This window comes from Bubalus kerabau, chromosome 7 (assembly GCF_029407905.1).
Source record: "Bubalus kerabau isolate K-KA32 ecotype Philippines breed swamp buffalo chromosome 7, PCC_UOA_SB_1v2, whole genome shotgun sequence".
NCBI lineage: Eukaryota > Metazoa > Chordata > Mammalia > Artiodactyla > Bovidae > Bubalus > Bubalus kerabau.
The window spans coordinates 5,306,192-5,330,375 of NC_073630.1; the positions used below are offsets into that span (position 1 = coordinate 5,306,192).

The 24,184-nt window shown below is 38.4% G+C and overlaps 1 protein-coding gene across 1 annotated transcript in view; it reads left to right on the plus strand.

Moving 5' to 3' along the window:
* MARCHF1 (membrane associated ring-CH-type finger 1) overlaps positions 1 to 24,184 on the plus strand; it is a 454,619-nt gene that overhangs the window by 56,738 nt on the left and 373,697 nt on the right. The window lies entirely within an intron of this gene.

The window sequence follows — 24,184 nt, forward strand, 5'->3', positions numbered from 1 at the left end:
CCTTTGACTGTGTGGATCACAACAAAGTGTGGAACATTCTTAAAGAGATGGGAATACCAGACCACCTGACCTACCTCCTGAGAAATCTGTATGCAGTTGAAGAAGCAACAGTTAGAACCAGACATGGAACAACAGACTGTTTACAAATTGGGAAAGGAATATATCAAGGCTGTATATTGTGACTCTGCTTATTTAACTTATAAGCAGAGTACATCATGTGAAATACCGGACTGGATGAAGCACAAGCTAGAGTCAAGATTGCTGGGAGAAATATCAATAACCTCAGATATGCAGATGACACCACCCTTATGGCAGAAAGTGAAGAGGAACCAAAAAGATCCTCTTGATGAAGGTAAAAGAGGAGAGTGAAAAATCTGATTTAAAACTGAACTAACTGTCAGTTCTGAGAATTGGACAATAAAAATGGCTGAGTGCTGAATAATTGATGTCTTTGAACTGTGGGTCTGGAGAAGATTATTGAGAGTCATTTGGACAGCAAGGAGATCAAGCAATTCAATCCTAAAGGAAATCAGTCCTTGAATATTCATTGCAAGGACTGATGCTGAAGCTGAAGTTCCAATACTTTGCCCACCTAATGAAAACAGCCAACTCATTGGAAAAGATCCCAATGCTGGAAAAAACTGAAGACTAGAGGAAAATGGAACAACAGAGGACAAGATGGTTGGATGGCATCTCCAACTCAATGGACATGAGCTTGAGGAAACTCTGGGAAATAGTGAAGAACAGGAAGCCTGGCATGCTGCAGTCCATGGGGCTGCAAAGAGTTGGACATGACTGAGAGACTGAAAAACAACCACAAAAAGACTTTGAATAAGTAACTTGCAGAGTAAAAAGTGTTCTGAATTAGAGGCATATATTTGTATGTCATTGAATCTATGAGCATGAATGATTTTCCCAATGAGAAAGGAAAAAAATGAGAAAATGAGTCTAAAAACACAGGGAAGTTCTAATGTAAATAGCCAGGTTGAGAAGGATGAGCTCAAAGGAGGCAGAGGGGACAGCTGTAGAGTTGTAACAAACAGGAGAGGGTAGTGATATGAGGTTTATAGAAGAGAGCACTTCAACAGGACCACAAGGGACTTTCCTGGTGGTCTAGTGGTTAGGACTCTGCACTTCTACTTGCAAGAGACCCCGGTTCTACCCCTGATCAAGGATTTAGGATCCCACATGCTGAGGCTAAAAAAAAAAAAAAAACCACTGAGGTCAGCATTGTTCTAGAAGGCTGCTGAGAGGGCAGATTAGAAGAGTGAAAAATATCTACTGCAAGTGATGATGTAAATACCAGCATTGGTTACCAAGAGCGTTCTGGTATAGCCTGGAGAGTAAGTGCAGGTGAGAACGTGGACACGCTGAGTACAGATAACTCCTTTGGGGAATCTGGCTGTGAAGGAAAGAAGGCATTAACTGGAGGGGCATATAGGGTTAGTTTTATATTTTGTTTTTTAAAAAATATTGTTTAAATATATTTTCTTTGATTGCATAGACTTGTGCCAATTCAGGGGTGTAGAAAGTTATCAAGGGTTTAATGAGACTCAAAAAATTTTGAAACGGTTGGCTGAATTGGAGAGGAGGCTTTCAGAGAGACAGAGTGGTGTTTACATAAGGTGTTTCAGGGTTTTCTGTAGTTTTGTAATCATTAACTTATGGTAACTCAAATGTGACCTGTTGTGAAACTCTCACAAGTACTATTCTGCTTCTCTTCGGAAGCCACAGACTTCATGTGTGCAGAGGTTTCACTACAGCCAGTGGTTCCACTATCCAAATGCAATTAAAAAAAAAGACAAGCTGTGACACCAGAAAGTGTATTATTAAAAAACTATAGAATATCAACTTGATAATGAGAGAAGTAAAAGACATAAAGAAAACAAAGGACTGGGAAGTCTAAGAGTAGTTTAAAATAATTGTAGTGGGTGTAATTGAATAATAAAGGTGGATTTTTAAGTGCATTTGTTCAAGGTAATCCCCAACTGTTACTCTTGGATGATGACTGAAGTGCCAAGATAAAGAAGAGCATCGGGGCAAGGCGGTGACAGTGATGATGGTTCATTAGTGTGAATGTTGTCATCAGGCAGATGAATAGCAGGCTCTGGGCAAGGCGAGTAGACTGTGAGCCTGGTGCCAGAGTCTTTGATGAAAGGAGAAGTGGGAGCAGGATGTCTGAAGACACCAAGAGTGAGGAACTGAAAAGCATGGTGGCATGTGTTTTAAAAAGAGAAGGAGCTCTAAATGAAAGTAACAAGAATGTTAATTTTTATTCTTGACCATGAAGTTCACAGGATGGTGAGAAAATAGTAAACACTAAAGAAGTGGTGTCTTCAGAGCCAAACCAGAATTCAATTAAAATATGGAGAGGAGATGGGGAGCTTTGCAGGTTTTGGAGTGGAAGTTCCAGAAGGTGACATAGAAGGGTTTGAAAAAGGGGGAGTGATTGAAGGATGAGTTGAGGACAGATAACCAGGCTTCCCTTGTGGCTCAGAGGTAAAAGCATCTGCCTTCAATGCAGGAGACCTGGGTTTGATCCCTGGGTCAGGAAGGAGAAGGAAATGGAGATGGAAATAGCAACCCACTCCAGTATTCTTGCCTGGAGAATCCCATGGAGGAACGAACCTGGTAGGCTACATCCATGGGGTCACAAAGAGTTGGACATGACTGAGCTACTTCACTTTCTTTCACTTTCAACCAGAGCAATATGTGAATAACTTACTTGTAGCCAAAAGAAAATATTAATTCACGATGATCTAAAAACAAATATTATGGCATGCATTCCTCACATTTGTTAGGATTCATGAAACATGGACAAAGGATATCTTAAAAAATCCTATAAGATCAACAAGAAAGAGAATGTTTTATTATCTTTCACTTTAACTGGAAGCAAATTAAAACATAATAATGAAACTCCAATACTTTGGCCACCTGATGCGAAGAGCTGACTCATTTGAAAAGACCCTGATGCTGGGAAAGATTGAGGGCAGGAGGAGAAGCGGACGACAGAGGATAAGATGGTTGGATAGAATCACCAACTCTATGGACATGAACTTGGGTAATCTCCGGCAGTTGGTAATGAACAGGGAGGCCTGGCGTGCTGCGGTTCATGGGGTCACAAAGAGTCGGACACAACTGAGACTGAAGTGAACGAAATAAGAGGGGCTTTCTCAGTGGCTCAATATGTGGATCAAGAAAATACCCTGAAGAAGTACATGACAACTCACTCCAGTATTCTTGCCTGGAAAATCCAGTGGACAGAGGGGCCTGGAGGGATACAATCCATGGGGTTGCAAAATAGTCAGACATGACTTAGTGACCAAACAACAATGAAATAACAATTGAAATATCAGTAAGTTAAGCAATATAGAAAAACTAAAGTATATGAGTAATAATTTCATTGTAGGTACCTTCACACTTGGTTTCAAAATGTAGGTAAATTCTTGACAGAAATGCCACCAAGTCCTGATTGATATGTAAATTGTATTTTTAATTCATCTGAGTATATATACTATTTGGGTACTATCCTGTTGGACACAGACAAATTCTTGAAAAAAAAGATCCTGAAATGTGGCTTACAATTGTATAGAACAGGGATGGGGGAGCCTGGTGGGCTGCCATCTATGGGGTCACACAGAGTCAGACACGACTAAAGTGACTTAGCAGCAGCAGCAGCTCCTTTTAAAGAGTAAAGAGATACACTAGTGGGGACACACTTTACAGGGAAAAATTATGTGCCTCTAAAACATGATACAAATACAACAGGAGAGCCATCAGAGCTGAAGGGCAACACAGTGAAGAGTAGTGTAATGGACATAGTTTATTTTGAGTGAGCTCTAATTATTAAAGACATGTCTGACCTTGTTTTTCATCTTATGACTATTTCCAAAATGTTCTGGCATTTGATATCATGCAACTAATGTAATACCACCTAGAAAGTAAACAGGCAAAGCCAAAGCATGGAACAGTAGACAGGGAAGAGGTTTGGGATCAGAAAGACCTGAGTCATAGTCTATTTTCACCACTTGGTACCTGTGGGCCTTGACTAGGTTATTTAAGTCCTCGGAACCTCAGGTTTCTTCATTCATAAGATATAGAGCATCATAGCTACTGGGAGCTTGCCTGCTGGGCAGGTTAAGTAAAATGATGTAGACACAGTATGACCAGTGCCTGGTATCCAGGAACTGCTCTGCACATCTCTTGGAGGCTGAGTAGTATGATCATTGAGGCTGCACTTGGAAACCAGACTGCTGGTTTCAGACACGAGTCTGTTACTTCCTAGCAGTGTGATTTGCAGCAAATCACTTACACTTCCTGCAATTCAGGGTTCTCATCTGTACATGGAGATAACACTACTTAATTCAAAGGACTGTTGTCAGAATTAAATAAACTTTTGCCTCTTTGAACACATCCTGACACATATAGTAAGTATGTGATAAATTTTATTTGTGAAATTATATTAAAATCAAGTATACAATAGTATTAATGAATAAATTATTACTAATAGTATCATTAAGGACTTTTTGGTTAGGGCATCCAGTCAACAAGGGGAAACTGAATGAAAGTAAAGAGTTTTGGTTGAACCACAAGATATTTCTAAAAATCATACTAAGGTATTTAATTTCACTCATCTGATGTGGTCTATGTACATTTTTGGAGATCAGTGTAATTCATGGTAATTATCTGCTGGCAAGTCTACAGGACTATATGAGAAGTAATCTGCTTATTGATCAGCCTCAGGTTTTATTCTCTTTTCTCAGCCAGTTTTCAATGCCTTCACAGCAGTTACATGTAATTACAAACATCTGGTCCCACTGACATCCCCTTAGTTTTATTGTGTTATTGCTCAAGCTCCAGACATTCCTTTTAGAAATCCCATTTCATTGGTCATTTAGTAGAAATGAGGCAACTCTGAGTACAGTATGGTTGCTGTGAAATAAGTAATTTCTGACAACCCATAGAGACAGCATTTACTACTTCAGTCTGGTAAATAGTGAGTGTGCATTCCCCTTTAACATATTACTCAGAAATTATATTTACTTTTATCCAGCCACAGAAAGGGTAGATGAAAGGAATTAAGATGATTAAAAAAAAGATGTTTGCAGTTTTAATTTTCATTTGGTTAGCTCATTTCCCCAAATTTCTGCATTAATTGTTAGGCAGAGAGTTCCCATGGTTTTTCTGGGAAGTAAGAACTATGTGTTTTTATGGAATGTCTCTTTTTCATATATATTTTTATTTTTATACAATTTAAAAAATTACTTTCCACTTATGGTTATTACAATATATTGACTATATTCCCCATATTGCACAGTATGTCCTTCAGCATACTGACAATCCAACAGTTGGTATCCCCTGCTCCCTAATGCCTATATGGCCCCTCACCACTGGTAATTGCTGATTTGTTCTTTATATTTTTGAGCCTGCTTCTTTTTGGTTATATTCACTAGTTTGTTGTATTTTTTAAACTCCTCAGAAAAGTGATGCTACACAGTATTTATCTTCCTCTGACTTATTTCACTTAGCATAATCTCCTCATGGCCCATTAATGATGCTGTAAGTGGCAAAATATCATTCTTTTTTTATAGCTGGGTAGTATGAAATGTCTCTTATATAAGGTTCACATATCCTATAAAATCTGCACAGATAGAGCATTTAAATTATTAAGACTCTTGGAAGATAGTAATAGCCCTAAATCTTTGACAGCTTTGAAGGCAGAAGGCACAGAACGGTAAGCTGTGGCAGATCACAAAGAAACTGGGCCATGGGCCTGGTCTGTCAGGGTGGGAGTCCTGTATTTTCTGTCCAACTGTGGCATCATCATGAAGGCACTTCATGTCTCTGAGCCTCTATGTACAGTCGGACTAATAATACCCATCCAGATGTACTGTGAAAATTTCATGTAATCATGCGGATAATGCAGCAGTCCCAGGCATTACCCATAAGAGATGTCCTGTTAAATTTCTTTCTTTCTTTATCAGTAAGAAAATATAACATCATTTTTTAGATCTTCCACAAAAGGAGTTTCCTTCAAAACTGCAGTATGGTTACTCAGGTTTTCAAAGAATAAAGACTGGGGCCATTTTATTTGTAAATATGCACATTATTACTAGGATCTTTGGGAGTTTTAAAAATCTTTGGGATTATTTAAGCCAAAAATCTTGGCTTAAATGGAAAATTTGTGAGAATATGTTACAATAAATGTAAGATATCCAAACTCTTTCTTACTCTTGTTTAAAATATTTATGTTAAACTTAAGACAGAATGCCAACTTGAAACTTATCATAACAAAGTTGCCCTTGCTATTCTATAATCTGTATAAATAAGCCAAGCAAAATAAAGAAAATTCTTTGTTTGTGAATGTATCTTGTTAGCAACTATGAGCTTAAATTATCTTGTCTTAAATTTTTTAGAATAGTACTGATAAGCCTGTTTGCAGGGCAAGAATACAGACTCAGATATAGAGAACATACTTGTAGACACAACAGGGAAAAGAGAGGGTGGGATGAATTGAGAGAGTAACATTGAAACATATACATTACCACATGTGAAATAGATAGCTAGTGGACAGTTGTCTTATAGCAAAATGAGCTCAGCCTAGTGCTCTGTGATGACCTAGAGAGCTGAGGTGGAGAGGGGAGGTGGGAGGGAGGCTCCACAGGGAGGGGATATATGTATACTTATGGCTTATTCACGATGCTGTACTATGTTGGCAGAAATCAACACAACACAACACAACCCCAATTAAAAATAAGAATTTTAAAAAAGAATGATGTTAACCATTCTGTAACATTTATACACTTAATTTGAAAACCAGTAGAAAAGAATCTTCAAATTTTCAAACTTGTGCAAGTGTATTTTTTTTTATAATAAATCATGAAATGCTAAAAGGAGATACTGATATTGTATGGTATTATAAATTTTTTGAATCATTTTTAAGCTTGTGTATATAATTTCAACTCACACACCTATAGTGTTTGCTGATAGCACAGGCAAGAAAACTAAAATAGAATATATAAAATTTGCCCAAAGTCCCACGACAAATAAGCTTTTGAACCAGAAATAATACATTTTATGACTTTTAGTCTATCTCAATTTATATTATATTGTACTGCAAAGTTTTCTTCCCCTAAAATGTGGTATGGCGAATAATTTTCTAGTCATGTTAAAATAATTTTTTTCAAATGTGTTACTTATTGGCTTCTAGGATGATACTTGCAATTAATTCAGTCATTTTATTGGTTTACTTTAGGGGAAAAATGCCTAATAAAATCATGAGATACTTGTACATAACAAAATTAAGTGACTGAAGGTAATTTGTGTGTTAAAATATGGACAGATGTAATGCAATTTTCATTTCTGTTCCTTACTTTCTTTATAAAAATAGTTATAATTTTTTATAAAAACTTTTCTTTATAAAAATCTGTGTAGAAATCATATCTCTGTAATAGCATAGCATTCTAGTTGAGTTAGCAGTAATGCATGCTGCAGATTGTCCTGAGGAAATCTGAGGGCAGAATAGTCCCACAAATGTGTGCTCATTTGCTCACTCATGCCCAACTCTTTGTGACCCTGTGAACTGTAGCCCAACAGGCTCTTCTGTCCGTGGAATTTTTCATGCACTAATACTGGAGTGGGTTGCCTTTCTCTCCTCCAGGGACTATTACAGACCTCAGGTCTCTTGAGTCTCCTCTTAAGCAGGCAGATTCTTTACCACTGCATCACTTGGGAAGCCCAGTCCTATGAATCAGTTCAGTTCAGTCCCTCAGTCGTGTCTGACTCTTTGCGAACCCATGAATCGCAGCACGCCAGGTCTCCCTGTCTATCACCAACTCCCAGAGTTTATTCAGTCTCATGTCCATCGAGTCAGTGATGCCAGCCAGCCATCTCATCCTCTGTCATCCCCTTCTCCTCCTGCCCCCAATCCCTCCCAGCATCAGAGTCTTTTCCAGTGAGTCAACTCTTCACATGAGGTGACCAAAGTACTGGAGTTTCAGCTTCAGCCATCAGTCCTTCCAGTGAACACCCAGGACTGATCTCCTTTAGAATGGACTGCTTGGATCTCCTTGCAGTCGAAGGGACTCTCAAGAGTCTTCTCCAACACCACAGTTCAAAAGCATCAATTCTTCAGCGCTCAGCTTTCTTAACAGTCCAACTCTCACATCCATACATGACCACTGGCAAAGCCAAAGCCTTAACTAGACAGACCTTTGTTGTCAATGTAATGTCTCTGCTTTTTAATATGCTATCTAGGTTGGTCATAACTTTCCTTCCAAGGAGTAAGCATCTTTTAATTTCATGGCTGCAGTCACCATCTGCAGTGATTTTGGAGCCCAGAAAAATAAAGTCTGACACTGTTTCCACTGTTTCCCCATCTATTTCCCATGAAGTGATGGGACCAGATGCCATGATCTTAGTTTTCTGAATGTTGAGCTTTAAGCCAACTTTTTCACTCTCCTCTTTCACTTTCAAGAGGCTCTTTAGTTCCTCTTCACTTTCTGCCATAAGGGTGGTGTCATCTGCATATCTGAGGTTATTGATATTTCTCCCAGCAATCTTGATTCCAGCTTGTGCTTCTTCCAGTCCAGCGTTTCTCATGATGTACTCTACATAGAAGTTAAATAGGCAGGGTGACAATATACAGCCTTGACCTACTCCTTTTCCTATTTGGAACCAGTCTGTTGTTCCATGTCCAGTTCTAACTGTTGCTTCCTGACCTGCATACAGGTTTCTCAAGAGGCAGGTCAGGTGGTCTGGTATTCCCATCTCTTTCAGAATTTTCCACAGTTTGTTCTGATCCACATAGTCAAAGGCTTTGACATAGTCAATAAAGCTGAAATAGATGTTTTTCTGGAACTCTTTTGCGTTTTTGATGATCCAGCGGATGTTGGCAATTTGATCTCTGGCTCCTCTGACTTTTCTAAAACCAACTTGAACATCTGGAAGTTCATGGTTCACATACTGCTGAAGCCTGGCTTAGAGAGTTTTGAGCATTACTTTACTAGCGTGTGAGATGAGTGTAATTGTGCGATAGTTTGAGCATTCTTTGGCATTGCCTTTCTTTGGGATTGGAATTAAAACTGACTTATTCCAGTCCTGTGGCCTCTGCTCAGTTTTCCAAATTTCCTATGAATAATAATGCTTAATTTACAGATAGTCAACCATGATAATAAAGAACTTTAGTGGAATCACAGCAAGATATCAACTAACACACAAAGTAAATGACCTAAGAGTCTGAAAGTAGAGTTCATTTGGAGTCGGACAAATATGTGTTTGAATTTCAACTCCTGCACCAATTACTTATATAATGGGAGCTGTGAGGATTACTTAACCACTCTCATCCTTGGATTCCTCTTCCACTATAAGTGGTGTAGGGGCAAATGCACACATTTAGAAATCACCCTGTTTAAGACTCAATTCTATCAATGACTAGTCATGTAACTTTCAGCATTGGATAAGCCTACAATTCCTAAATCCACAAAGGTATAAAATCCTAATTATATTTATAACTCTGAGGACATTACCACCTGTCCTGAGCTGACATGAACTATTTATAATCTTTCTTTATCCCACTTAGTGTGAAAAGTCTATGTTTGCATATATAACCCTATTAATACATTCTATTGTGGAGTTATGCAATTTGTGGTTCATGTATCACGTTATCTCTAAAACAACAATTAATAAAAAAAATTCTGAATTCCAAAAGGTTTTAATCAGAGGCTGTGGATCTATGTCTAATATCTCTATGCCCCAGCTTCCTCATATGTAAATGAAGATGAAACACACAGCTGAGTTGCTAGGCTATTGTGGAGATTAAGTGGTGTAATGAATGTGAAGCACAGCGCCAGGTCCATTGTAAATAGGATAAATAGGAATCATAGTAATTATATCTGAGCTTCCCCAATGCCTCAGATTATCATCATTTTTCTAGGAGACTTTCTAGACTTGATCTTCATCTACAATTGAATTGTAATTTTCTTCCCTCCCAACATACACTTGAAATCAATTCATCAGAAATTTGATTCAGCTGTTTAATCCTCTCTCTCCATTTTTCTTTGCTGAAGACTGAAAATATTTGGGAACTTTTTGACAATTAAAGACTTTCCAAATTAGCTTGTGGAATGAGCTAAAAGTCTTAAGACTTGGGCCTGTTTGATATATAAATTGTAATATAATTTGCCAAATGAACAAATTTCGAAATTAAAGTATATTCTGATGCTTTGAAAAATCAAGAAAGGAACAGCTTCCAATTAGACTTGATAAAGTACTTGAGGTCTCATCTACTGTGTCCTGGTGAAGAGGAGTCAAACTGACAAGTCTTCAATAAGATGTCCCTTTACTGGATGAAACTTGAAACTTCTTTGTGCTAACCCAGCTGTAACCAAAAAACACAAAAGCAACTATGATTACTACCACTCATTAGCAATGACAGCAGTGCCTGGGTTACTATTGCTTAAAGATTTACTCGAGAAAATTCAGTGATATAGTGGGTGTTCTTTATGAGTGGGGTAGTGGGGATTGGCTTCAATGTGATTTCTTATCCATGGGAGTATCAGTTCAGTTACTCAGTAGTGTCCGACTCTTTGCAACCCCATGAACTGCAGCACACCAGGCCTCCCTGTCCATCACCAACTCCCAGAGTCTACCCCAAACCATGGCCATTGAGTCGGTGATGCCATCCAACCATTTCATCCTCTGTCATCCCCTTCACCTCCTTCCCTCAATCTTTCCCAGCATCAGGGTGTTTTCAAACGAGTCAGCTCTTCGCAACAGGTGGTCAAAGTATTGGAGTTTCAGCTTCAACATCAGTCTTTCCAATGAACACCCAGGACTGATCTCCTTTAGGATGGACTGGTTGGATCTCCTTGCAGTCCAAGGGACTCTCAAGAGTCTTCTCCAACACCACAGTTCAAAAGCATCAATTCTTTGGCACTCAGCTTTCTTTTTTTTGTTGTTGTTTTGATTTTTTAAAAAAAATGTATTTATTTTTAATTGAAGGATAACTACTTTACAATATAGTGTTGGATTCTGCCATGCATCAACATGAATCAGCCATAGGTATACATATGTCCTCTCCCTCTTGAATCTCCCTCCCCCCTCCCACCTCTTCCTACCCCTCTGGATTGTTATTGAGCCCTCAGTTCAGTTCAGTTCAGTCGCCCAGTCGTGTCCAACTCTTTGCGACCCCATGAATCGTAGCACGCCAGGCCTCCCTGTCCATCACCAACTCCCGGAGTTCACTCAGACTCATGTCCATCGAGTCAGTGGTGCCATCCAGCCATCTCATCCTGTCATCCCCTTCTCCTCCTGCCCCCAATCCCTCCAAGCATCAGAGACTTTTCCAATGACTCAGCTCTTTGCATGAGGTGGCCAAAGTACTGGAGTTTCAGCTTTAGCATCATTCCTTCCAAAGAAATCAGCTTTCTTTATAGTCCAACTCTCACATCCATACATGGCCACTGGAAAAACCATAGCCTTCACTAGACGGACCTTTGCTGACAAAGTGATGTCTCTGCTTTTTAATATGCTGTCTAGGTTGGTCATAACTTTCCTTCCAAGGAATAAGCATCTTTTAATTTCATGGCTGCAATCACCATCTGCAGTGATTTTGGAGCACCCAAAAATAAAATCAGCCATTGTTTCCCCATCTATATAATTGTCAATATGTATGTGTATATTCAGCTATATAGCGGTTAAGAATTCAAAGACATTTCCTAAAAATATTAATATTTCAGATTAATAAAATAATTTAAAAATCAAAGCTATACTGAGCTAATTTTAAATTCAAACTGTACTTTGGTTTATAACTGATTTTTTTAAGGATATGAATTGCAATTTTAATTTTAACCTAGAAAAAAAGTTCATACCATCATGGAAATTCGTGTCATATAAATATTGTGCTGAGGTGTTTCAGAGACCACATGGGCATGGTAAAGCCAGGAAACGGTGGGCCACAGAGGCAGAGATGGATTCACCCATTGACTTACATGCTAAGGCCCCCAAAAAAACCAATCGAACCTGACTTTTCCAAGATTTATTGAGATATACTTGGTATACAAAGATTATGATTAATATATAATTTGCTGAGTTTGGATATATATATGCACTTGTGTTACCATTCCCATAACCAAGTTAACAAATATATCTACCTCTAAAAATTTCCAGTGTCCCTCTGCATTTCTTTTTTCTTCAATTTTATTGTTGGTAGTGTTTTTTTGTTTTTTGTTTTTCTCTCTCTCTCTTTTTTTTTTTTTTTTTTTTTTTGAAGGTAAGAACACTTAATATGAGATCTACTCTCTGAACACATTCTTAAGTGCACAATATTTTATTTATAATTATAGGCACTAGCTTGTACAGCAGATCTCTGGCATTTACTCATCTCATCTAACTTTATTCTAACCCACAACCTTATTGTTTTTTGGATAGGATTTTGTATTTACTACCTTGTAAAAGAAAGTTGAAGGCAAAAAGACGACCTAAGGGAAAGTTCAAAATATTGTTGGACATTCTTAAATGTATTTATCATAATATTTAAAAATACTGTTGAGTTATAGGTAGTGGAAAGCACCTGATGGTTCTGAGTTTAACATTGCTAAATAACTTTAGCCAGCCCAGAGTGGAGTCATCCACAGATCTATATATACACCGACTTTTCTCATTATCCTCCTCTTCTCCTTCTTGCTTAACTGTGGCAACTCCAATTGTCCACATCAAGGGTGAAGTCCACACTTGGAAGGGCAGTCCTAGAGGGTCACTGTAAATGGTTTAATTGTGGGCTGCCTGGCCCCAATGTAAATCTTTCCCCATTGGATCTTGGTGGTAAGGCATTCAAACTTAAAGTCTTCTCCCAATCTGACAGATTTTGTTTAGAGCTTTTCAAATGGCACAGAAACCTTCTCAAAGACAGAAAAAAGTGAAATTTTATAGAAGTTACTGAACTTAATGAAAATCCATAGCCTTGATTCTGTATCATTTCACTCTTTATACAATAGGAGTCAGTCTTCAACATTTTTTAAAATTATATTTTTATTTTAAAATATGTTTTGCCCCAAAACTTACCACTGATGTCATGTATGTGTCTGTGTTTGATTTTTATAAAACTTATATATATGCCTACATTTATATAAAAGTAATGGAAACTAAAGAAAAGAAAGAAAAAATATATCTTTTGCACATAATAATATCTTCAGCAGATAATATGTGCCTCATATAGTCTTGGCTTTCAATATAAATTTGATCTTTCTTCTGACCTATTCCACAATCATGGAGGACTTTATAATAGGAGAGAGTGAATTAAAAATTTTAACATTTTAAATTTTGAGAGAAATTTTCTCTTACCAAAAAGATGGGCAGAACTGGTATTTATGACTAGAGTGCTATTTTGAAATAAACAGAGGAAATGTGAAATATTATAGATGTCATTATAAATTGCAAATATCACTAAAGAGCAGATTCAACATTGAGATCTCAGCTAGATTTTTCTTGAGCTTATTACTTTATAAACACTGGTAAAAAATTTTTCTTCTTACTATTAGTAAACCACTTTGCATAACCCATAGCTATGCTAGTCTGATATAAATCATGACCCCTTTTAAAGATTTCCCAAAGAATAGGTCATAATTGGCTTAAAAGTAACGAAACAAAACATTTTCAAAGTTTAAATCATGTGTTAATTATCACTATTAGGATTTAAGTCAGAGTGGAGGCCTGGAGTGAAGGCTGGGAATCAGTTGCAAAAGAGAACAAGAAAGAATAGGGCAGGCAGAAGGAGGAGGGAAGACTTACTGTTTGGGATGATGTAGCAGAAAGAGTGCAGAGTTTTGAGTTCTCAGCGCTATGTGAAATGAATGAGGTGGTCTAATCTGTTCTCACCCAACCAACATGCCTAATTTTCTCCTTAAACACAAAAATGGATTTCAGTGCATTTCTGTGTGAACTTTCTATTATTTTCCTATTTCCTAAGCCTCATTCAAGTGATAATCAGTGATTTCTTTGACTCTAAAAAAACTTTTGTTAACCAATACTTAATTTCCAAAACATAAACTGAAAAGATGTTTTAATTGATAATCATATTTGAAGTTTCCTTTCAGCTGTAGCATTTTCAATTTGGGCTAAAGAATTTCTAATAATCTAGGTCAATCAACTAGCTGATTATGTACTTGAATGAGAAATGCTTACCTAGAGAAGCCAGGTAGTTACCATGGAGAAGATATGGTCCAGAAAGGATGTGATTATTTAAATGGCCATTTTATTTAATTTTAAAAATTTTTACTGAAGTGTAGTTGCTTTATAACGCTGTGTTTATTTCTGCTGTGCAGCAAAGCCAATCTGTCATCAGTGCAGTTCAGTCACTCAGTCATGTCCGACTCTTTGCGACCCCATGAATCACAGCACGCCAGGCCTCCCCATCAATTACCAGCCCCCGGAGTTCACTGAGACTCACGTCCATAGAGTCAGTGATGCCATCCATCCATCTCATCCTCTGTCGTCCCCTTCTCCTCCTGCCCTCAATCCCTCCCAGCATCAGAGTCTTTTCAAATGAGTCAACCCTTCGCATGAGGTGGCCAAAGTACTGGAGTTTCAGCTTTAGCATCATTACTTCCAAAGAAATCTCAGGGCTGATCTCCTTCAGAATGGGCTGGTGGGATCTCCTTGCAGTCCAAGGAACTCTCAAGAGTCTTCTCCAACACCACAGTTCAAAAGCATCAATTCTTCGGCACTCAGCTTTCTTCATAGTCCAACTCTCACATCCATACATGACCACAGGAAAAGCCATAGCCTTGACTAGACGGACCTTTGTTGCAAAGTAATGTCTCTGCTTTTCAATATGCTATCTAGGTTGGTCATAACTTTTCTTCCAAGGAGTAAGCATCTTTTAATTTCATGGCTGCAGTCACCATCTGCAGTGATTTTGGAGCCCCCCAAAAAATAAAGTCTGACACTGTTTCCCCGTCTATTTCCCATGAAGTGATGGGACCGGATGCCATGATCTTCGTTTTCTGAAAGTTGAGCTTTAAGCCAACTTTTTCACTCTCCTCTTTCACTTTCATCAAGAGGCTTTTTAGTTCCTCTTCACTTTCTGCCATAAGGGTGGTGTCATCTGCATATCTGAGGTTATTGATATTTCTCGCAACAATCTTGATTCCAGCTTGTGTTTCTTCCAGTTCAGCATTTCTCATGATGTACTCTGCATATAAGTTAAATAAGCAGGGTGACAATACACAGCCTTGACGTACTCCTTTTCCTATTTGGAACCAGTCTGTTGTTCCATGTCCAGTTCTAACTGTTGCCTCCTGACCTGCATACAGATTTCTCAAGAGGCAGGTCAGGTGGTCTGGTATTCCCATCTCTTGAAGAATTTTCCACAGTTTATTGTGATCCACACAGTCTAAGACTTTGGCCTAGTCAATAAAGCAGAAATAGATGTTTTTCTGGAACTCTCTTGCTTTTTCAATGATCCAGCGGATGTTGACAATTTGATCTCTGGTTCCTCTGCCTTTTCTAAAACCAGCTTGAACATCAGGAGGTTCACTGTTCACATATTGCTGAAGCCTGGCTTGGAGAATTTTGAGCATTATTTTACTAGCATGTGAGATGAGTGTAATTGTGTGGTAGTTTGAGCATTCTTTGGCATTGCCTTTCTTTGGGATTGGAATGAAAACTGACCTTTTTCAGTTCTATGGCCACTGCTGAGTTTTCCAAATTTGCTGTCATATTGAGTGCAGCACTTTCACAGCATCATCTTTCAGGATTTGAAATAGCTCAACTGGAACTCCATCACCTCCACTAGCTTTGTTTGTAGTGATGCTTCCCAAGGCCCACTTGACTTCACATTCCAAGATGTCTGGCTCTAGATGAGTGATCACACCATTGTGATTATCTGGGTCGTGAAGATCTTTATTTTACAGTTCTTCTGTGTATTCTTTCCACCTCTTGTTAATATCTTCTGTTTCTGTTAGGTCCATACCATTTCTGTCCTTTATTGAGCCCATCTTTGCATACAATGTTCCCTTTGTATCTCTAATTTTCTTGAAGAGATCTCTAGTCATTCCCATTATGTTGTTTTCCTCTATTTCTTTGCATTGATCGCTGAGGAAGGCTTTCTTATCTCCTCTTCTTGCTATTCTTTGGAACTCTGCATTCAGATGCTTATATCTTTTACTATGGTGGAGAGATCGGACAGAATGTGGTCCACTGGAGAAGGGAATGGCAAACCACTTTAGTATTCTTGACTTGAGAACCCCATGAACAGTATGAAAAGGCAAAATGATAGGATACTGGAAGAGGAACTCCCCAAGTCAGTAGATGCCCAATATGCTACTGGAGATCAGTGAAGAAATCACTCCAGAAAGAATGAAGGGATGGAGCCAAAGCAAAAACAATACCCAGCTGTGGATGTGACTGGTGATAGAAGCAAGGTCCGATGCTGTAAAGAGCAATATTGCATACGAACCTGGAATGTCAGGTCCAAGAATCAAGGCAAATTGAAAGCCAAACAAGTGATGGCAAGAGTGAACGTCGACATTCTAGGAATCAGCGAACTCAAATCGACTGGAATAGGTGAATTTAACTCAGATGACCATTATATCTACTACTGTGGGCAGGAATTCCTCAGAAGAAATGGAGTAGCCATCATGGTCAACAAAAGAGTCCAAAATGCAGTACTTGGATACAATCTCAAAAACAACAGAATGATCTCTGTTGGTTTCCAAGGCAAACCATTCAATATCACAGTAATCCAAGTCTATGCCCCAACCAGTAATGCTGAAGAAGCTGAAGTTGAATGGTTCTATGAAGACCTACAAGAACTTTTAGAACTAACACCCAAAAAATGTCCTTTTCATTATAGGGGACTGGAATGCAAAAGTAGGAAGTCAAGAAACAGCTGGAGTAACTGGCAAATTTGGCCTTGCAATACGGAATGAAGCAGGGCAAAAGCTAATAGAGTTTTGCCAAGAAAATGCACTGGCCATAGCCAACACCCTCTTCTAACAACACAAGAGAAGACTCTACACATAGACATCACCAGATGGTCAACACCGTAATCAGATTGATAATATTCTTTGCAGCCAAAGATGGAGGAGCTCTATACAGTCAACAAAAACAAAACCAGGAGCTGACTGTGGCTCAGACCATGAACTCCTTATTACCAAATTCAGACTGAAATTGAAGAAAGTAGGGAAAACCACTAGATCATTCAAGTACGACTTAAATCAAATCCCTTATGATTATACAGTGGAAGTGAGAAATAGATTTAAGGGCCTAGATCTGATAGATAGAGTGCCTGATGAACTATGGAATGAGGTTCGTGACATTGTACAGGAGACAGGGATCAAGACCATCCCCCTGGAAAAGAAATGCAAAAAAGCAAAATGGCTGTCTGGGGAGGCCTTACAAATAGCTGTGAAATGAAGAGAAGCGAAAAGCAATGGAGAAAAGGAAAGATATAAGCATCTGAATTCAGAGTTCCAATCAGTCATATATATGCATATGTCCCCATTTCTTTGGATTTCCTTCCCACTTAAAGATCTAAGTGTAAGCCTGGACACTATTAAACTCTTAGAGGAAAGTATAAGAAGAAAGATTTTTTTTTATCCACTCCTACAGTAATAAAAACAAAAATAAACAAATGGGACTTAATTAAATTTAAAACCTTTTGCACAGCAAAGGAAATCGAAAACAAGACAAAAAGACCACCCTCAGAAAGTGAAAAAATATTTGTAAAGAAAGCAACTGGCAAAGGATTAATCTCCAAAACAGACGTCTTATGTGACAAGTTTTTATCGGGGTTTGGTTAGTTGTGGATTTTGTTGTGATTACATTGCCTAGTTAGATATAAGTTAATGTCACTTAGTAACTGCATATGAGTAATTTTTTTTTTTTCTCCTTCAAAATGCTTTGTCAGAAAACAGCACAGCAGGAAGAGAGTGGTGCAAGAAGTGTATGCAGGACTGAGGGGAGAGAACCCCAGGGAAGAGGTGGATCTTTACTATGATTCACAAAGACTAACTAATCTTGTCAGAGTTGCTTAGTTGCTGTAATTCAGAAACAAAAGCTTTCAAAATAGTGTTAGAAAAGTGTTAAACCTTTGCATATAACGTTTTTATAATAAAAATAGCAAATATTTGTGGGGAAAATACTGAAAATCATAAAGAAGCAAGTAAAAATTATCTATGATTTCACTACTCAGATTTAAGAAATACTAAATTGGGGGTATATTTATTCCACCATTTGTTCTGTTTGGCTTCTCTGGTAGCTCAGGTGATAAAGAAGGAAGTATTTATTTCCGAATAAAGTATTTTAGTGGAACTAGTTCAAGAACAATGGGCATGAAACTATGATTTGATGTGCAGATCTCTGAACATTGACCGTAATATAAGCCTGGTCGGGTTGATATGAGGGTTGTTTGATTTAGACGACCCAGGATTGCATCTGTTTTTAGTCGTAAGGAAGGCACAGCTCATGAGTGCAATACATCTTCTGAGGAAATTAATATTTGAATTGTTATCTCTATAGGTAACACAGCTCGGTTATCTAGTTCTAGTAGTCGTAGTTCCCCTGGCTTTAATTCTGATGTTGGAATTATATAGAAGTTGAAGCTTAAGTCTTCATAATCTGTGTACTCATAGCCAGTATCATTGATGTCCTATAGTTTTTACTGTAAGGGATGGATTATTAATCTCATCTATTATATATAGAATTCATAAAGATGGAAGGGCAATTAAAATTAAAATAATGGTTGACAGAATAGTTCAAACTGTTTCCACCTCTTGTGCATCTATTGTGCTAGTATGGCTTAGTTTTGTTGTTACTATTAGTAAAAGAATGTAAAGTGCTAGCGAGCTAATTAAAAAGACGATTATTAGTGTGTGGTCATGAAAATGCAATAATTCTTCTATAATGGGTGATGTTGCATCTTGAAAGCCTAGTTGTATGGCGTATGCCATATGAGATGTACAGGGCTTTCACCTATAACTTAATTTTGACAAAGTTATATAATGTTTTTACTAACATCTCATTAATTGATAAAGACATAGTGGCTATGGTGTTGGCTAGAAACCAATAATAGGGGGTTTGATTCCTTCAGAATAAAGTATTTATTTCACATGTAAGAATCTGTAATTGTGTGTCTGTAAATTTTAATATACATATACACACAACATGTAACATTTAACCCAAAAGCTGTAATTTATCTTACATTTATTTGTATCAGTGATACATTTTAAAAATGTTTATTATGCTTTATCTTCTTGAATTGTCTGTCTCTCTATTTGACCCATTTTTAATACTGAGAATATTATTGCCATCCTCCATAGAGTAATCACTTTTTGAAAATGTTAATAAATATACTATTCTGTGTTTATTTTTCCCACTTACATTTTTTGTTTAGGATTGTAGCAAACTGAAGTACTTATTATTCATGTTTTTCCATTTTATCTGATATTATCCTTTGTATCATCTTTTACTTTCAAGCTTGGAAAGAAAGTTTCATCCTGATATTTATGAGACATTACACTTTTTTGCTATCTTTTAGATTTTATGGGGTTTTTTGTTTGTTTGTTTTTCACATTTATCACCCTGATACATCTGGAATTTGATTGGTTGAGCAAGGTTTTATTACCCTGAATTTTTTTTTACTGTAAATGATCATACTGTTTGGGGCTAAAGTGGGTAGGTATAGCCTATAAAATTGGGATTAAAATTTGTACTTGGGAATAAGAGCAGCTGGAATCAAGCAGGATGCTTTCTCCCATCTCTTCTCTCTGCTTTTTAGTTTCACTTTTTTCTTGTAGTGGAAAAAGGTGATCATATATTTGTATCCTCAGAGCTTTGCCACCAAAGAATAAGTCCCTTCCTGCTAAAGTTTTCCTGAAACATTACATCAGTTGTTACATTATGGGTTACATGTCTACCCCAGTGGCCAGAGAACCAGGGTACTAGGGTTAGCAGTCCTCAGTGGAGCCCATGACAGGATGAATGACAGTAGTTATTCCTAAAATAGGTGCTGCAATTAACTGGAAATGAGAAGGTGCTAGATGGACTAAAAGGATGGAACTCAGAGGTAGGACCGAGCTATCCTTTATGGGGATTGCTAGCCATGCTGTCATCCTTCCCAGTGTGTGAAACCAACTGAAAAGAAGAGGGGTGTCAGACAGGTGGCAATCAACACATAAATCCATTACCTATAAAGTAGACTGGAGAAAACAGTGTGCCTATGTGCCCTACTGTTGGGTTATACATGCAGCTCCTAAACTGAATTCAACCTTTCCTGCTACTGATCTGCCACTAGTAAGGGGCAGAACCCCCTGGTAAGCCCAGTGTGTGGATAAGCAGAGAAGTCAAGCATCTCCCCAGGGACAGATACTTCCATGTTTTCAGATTATACCCAAGAAAGTGAATAAAATGAATCTAGAATTAGGAGGATCTCTGAAGAATCAGTATTTAAAGCATTAGTGAAAGATTAAGAATCTTGTGTCATCAGAAAACCAGGGTAAAATACTTTGACAAAGAAAGAGGGTCTTCCAGGGTGAACTGTGTTTCTGTGTTGGTGCTGCGACCCTTTCAACACCATCACTCTGGTCCTCCACACAACTGACATGTTGGCTGGGAATTCTGTAAGACTGTAATTCTTAATGGAGTCCTGTGCTCCAATGCTATCAACATAAAGAAAGTTGGTAGTCTAATGTCTTATCTCTTGAACCTCATGTGCTTATGCTTACTTTTCAGTTATTAACACTGCATTCCCTATTATTGGAACAAAGCACCTAGATTTCTGTAACTGATTCATCATATTATTCTCACAAGAGAAAGGACTACATTTTAAAATTTTATCTTTTTTGCAAATAAAATAAGATCGTGTTAGTAGTATAAGCAAAGTTACAGAGTACAGGCCCTGAGCAAATCAAGGGAAATTTTGATCAATGGTTTCCTCTTAAGAATGGAATGTATCTAATGTATTTTCAAAGTTATTTTGCTTTTCAATTGCAAACACCTTCTCTCCATTGCAAAGAAATTCTCTTTAAAATACTCCTGGAAAACACCCTGCAACTAAGGACCTGAATATAATAATGAAAACAAGGTGTGAAGAACATAAAAATGCAACACCATGGATAACTCTCAAGACTTTGTATTGAATGAAAGAAGCCAGACACAAAAAGTGCATCATTGTTGTTCTATATTTGTATGAAGTTAGAGAATAGGCAAAATCAATGGAATGTGATAAAAGTACAGCTAACAGTCACATCTTAGGAAGAAGAATTGACTGGACAGAGGGAAGAACAAGCATGAATTGCTGAAGATGTGTGTTTAGATTTGACTGCATGCCTCAGGTCAGTTCAGTTCAATTCAGTCACTCAGTCATGTCCAACTCTTTGTGACCCCGTGAATCACAGCATGCCAGGCCTCCCTGTCCATCACCAACTCCTGGAGTTCATTCAGACTCACATCCATCGAGTCAGTGATGCCATCCAGCCATTTCATTTTCTGTCGTCCCCTTCTCCTCCTGCCCCTAATCTCTCCTAGCATCAGGGTCTTTTCCACTGAGTCAACTCTTCGCATGTGGTGGCCAAAGTATTGGAGTTTCAGCTTCAGCATCAGTCCTTCCAATGAACACCTAGGACTGATCTCCTTTAGGATGGAACGGATGGATCTCTTTGCAGTCCAAGGGACTCTCAAGAGTCTTCTCCAACATGACAGTTCAAAAGCATCGATTCTTTGGCGCTCAGCATTCTTCACAGTCCAACTTTCACATCCATATATGACCACTGGAAAAACCACATCCTTCAGTTCAGTTCAGTCGCTCAGTCGTGTCAGACTCTTTGCAACCCCATGAATTGCAGCATGCCAGGCCTCCGTGTCCAAAACCAGCTCCCGGAGTTCACTCAAACTCACATCCATCGAGTCAATGATGCTATCCAGACATCCCATCCTCTGTCGTCCCCTTCTGCTCCTACCCCCAATCCCTCCCACATCAGAGTCTTTTCCAATGAGTCAACTCTTCGCATGAGGTGGCCAAAGTACTGGAGTTTCAGCTTTAGCATCATTCCTCCCAAAGAAATCTCAGGGCTGATCTCCTTCAGAATTGACTGGTTGGATCTTGCAGTCCAAGGGACTCTCAAGAGTCTTCGCCAACACCACAGTTCAAAAGCATCAATACTTCATCGCTCAGCTTTCTTCACAGTCCAACTCTCACATCCATACATGACCACTAGAAAACCTATAGCCTTGACTAGACGGACCTTTGTTGGCAAAGTAATGTCTCTGCTTTTGAATATGCTATCTAGGTTGGTCATAACTTTTCTTCCAAGGAGTAAGCGTCTTTTAATTTCATGGCTGCAGTCACCATCTGCAGTGATTTTGGAGCCCAGAAAAATAAAGTCTGACACTGTTTTACACTGTTTCCCCGTCTATTTCCCATGAACTGATGGGACCAGTTGCCATGATCTTCGTTTTCTGAATGCTGAGCTTTAAGCCAACTTTTTCACTCTCCTCTTTCACTTACATCAAGAGGCTTTTTTGTTCCTCTTCACTTTCCGCCATAGGGTGGTGTCATCTGCATATCTGAGGTTATTGATATTTCTCCCCACAATCTTGATTCCAGCTTGTGTGTCTTCCAGCTCAACGTTTCTCATGATGTACTCAGTGTATAAGTTAAATAAGCAGGGTGACAATATACAGCCTTGACGTACTCCTTTTCCTATTTGGAACCAGTCTGTTGTTCCATGTCCAGTTCTAACTGTTGCTTGCTGACCTGCATACAAATTTCTCAAGAGGCAGGTCAGGTGGTCTGGTATTCCCATCTCTTTCAGAATTTTCCACAGTTTATTGTGATCCACACAGTCAAACGCTTTGACATAGTCAATAAATCAAAAATAGATATTTTTCTTGAATTCTCTCACTTTTTTGATGATCCAGCATATGTTGACAATTTGATCTCTATTCTTCTGCCTTTTCTAAAGCCAGCTTGAACATCTGGAAGTTCATGGTTCACGTATTGCTGAACCCTGGCTTCACGCAAAGATGGGCTCAATAAAGGACAGAAATGGTATAGACCTAACAGAAGCAGAAGATAGAAAGAAGAGGTGGCAAGAATACACAGAAGAATTGTACAAAAAAGAGTTTCACGACCCAGATAATCATGATGGCATGATCACTCACGTAGGGCCAGACATCCTGGAATGGGAAGTCAAGTGGGCCTTAGAAAGCATCACTACGAACAAAGCTAGTGGAGATAATGAAATTCCAGTTGAACTATTTCAAATTCTGAAAGATAATGCTGTGAAAGCGCTGCACTCAATATGCCAGCAAATTTGGAAAACTCAGCAGTGGACACAGGAATGGAAAGGTTAGTTTTCATTCCAATCCCAAAGAAAGGCAATGCCAAAGAATGCTCAAACTACCACACAAGGCACTCATCTAACACGCTAGTAAAGTAATGCTCAAAATTCTCCAAGCCAGGCTTCAGCAATATGTGAACTGTGAACTTCCAGATGTTCAAGTTGGTTTTAGAAAAGGCAGAGGAACCAGAGATCAAATTGTCAACATCCGCTGGATCATTGAAAAAGCAAGAGAGTTCCAGAAAACCATCTATTTCTCCTTCATTGAGTATTCCAAAGCCTTTGACTGTGTGGATCACAATAAACTGTGGAAAATTCTGAAAGAGATGGGAATACCAGACCACCTGACCTGCCTCTTGAGAAATCTGTATGCAGGTCAGCAAGCAACAGTTAGAACTGGACATGGAACAACAGACTGGTTCCAAATAGGAAAAGGAGTACGTCAAGGCTGTATATTGTCACCCTGCTTATTTAACTTATACACTGAGTACATCATGAGAAACATTGGGTTGGAAGACGCACAAGCTGGAATCAAGATTGTGGGGAGAAATATCAATAACCTCAGATATGCAGATGACACCACCCTTATGGCAGAAAGTGAAGAGGAACTAAAAAGCCTCTTGATGTAAGTGAAAGAGGAGAGTGAAAAAGTTGGCTTAAAACTCAGCATTCAGAAAACGAAGATCATGGCATCTGGTCCCATCACTTCATGGGAAATAGATGGGGAAACAGTGGAAACAATGTCAGATTTTATTTTTGGGCACTCCAAAATCATTGCAGATGGTGATTGCAGCCATGAAATTAAAAGCCGCTTAGTCCTTGGAAGGAATGTTGTGACCAACCTA